We start from the raw sequence: 760 nt of genomic DNA, 5'->3' as shown, positions 1-760 counted from the left end.
GAGATATGCCAGCTGGCGGGCTTATGCCTTGGGGTTTGGGGAGGCAGGGGTTGAGGGTGCATGGGGGGATCGAGCTCTGCACCTCAGGCCCCTGCTGTTTAGTCATGGTGTAACTCCATTACCTTTAAGTACTGGTGCTTATGTGTGCTGGCGGACTTTTACAACCCTACCACCACTCTCAGCCTGGAATCCACTTCACCTCAATGCCTGGGGAGATGGTTGTGTAACTGGTAATAGACTGTAGAGGAGGGGAAGCAAAAAAACAAGAAGATAATGCGTTTGATCGATCAGCATGAACAAATTTCATTTGAGAGATCAATAACAGTTTATAGATGACAAACAAACAAGTACATTTATTTCCTGTCTGTGATTGAAGCTCTCTGGCAGAGAAGAGGAGCTAGTCTCTGATTCTGTGTGCAGTGGGGACATAAACCCTTCTGCTGTTTTATTGCTCACAATCTGTATTTAAAACTAATATCAGCCTGCTGTGCATGGCCCAGGGCTACAGTCACATAACCTGATATATATGGAGCTCTTGTGTTCCCATTGTATTAGAATGTGAAAAAATACCTTTTCCTTACATTTCTCATTGGATATCCATTTATTTTTGTTTGTGTTTGGTGGCTATAATGATTGGTTTCTGTGGGCACTGGAGTAGTGATTTGTAATGCTTCTCTGTATGATGCAGCTCAGGCATATTACAAAAACTGATTCCGGAGAACGGTGAGGCAGAAGATGAAGCGGGGGTGGGTGGGGGTTG

The sequence above is a fragment of the Sinocyclocheilus rhinocerous genome, unplaced genomic scaffold, assembly GCF_001515625.1.
Source record: "Sinocyclocheilus rhinocerous isolate Xijiao unplaced genomic scaffold, SAMN03320098_v1.1 scaffold887, whole genome shotgun sequence".
Lineage (NCBI taxonomy): Eukaryota > Metazoa > Chordata > Actinopteri > Cypriniformes > Cyprinidae > Sinocyclocheilus > Sinocyclocheilus rhinocerous.
The sequence above is the reverse complement of the archived record's forward strand: the minus strand, read 5'-3'. Positions refer to the sequence as shown.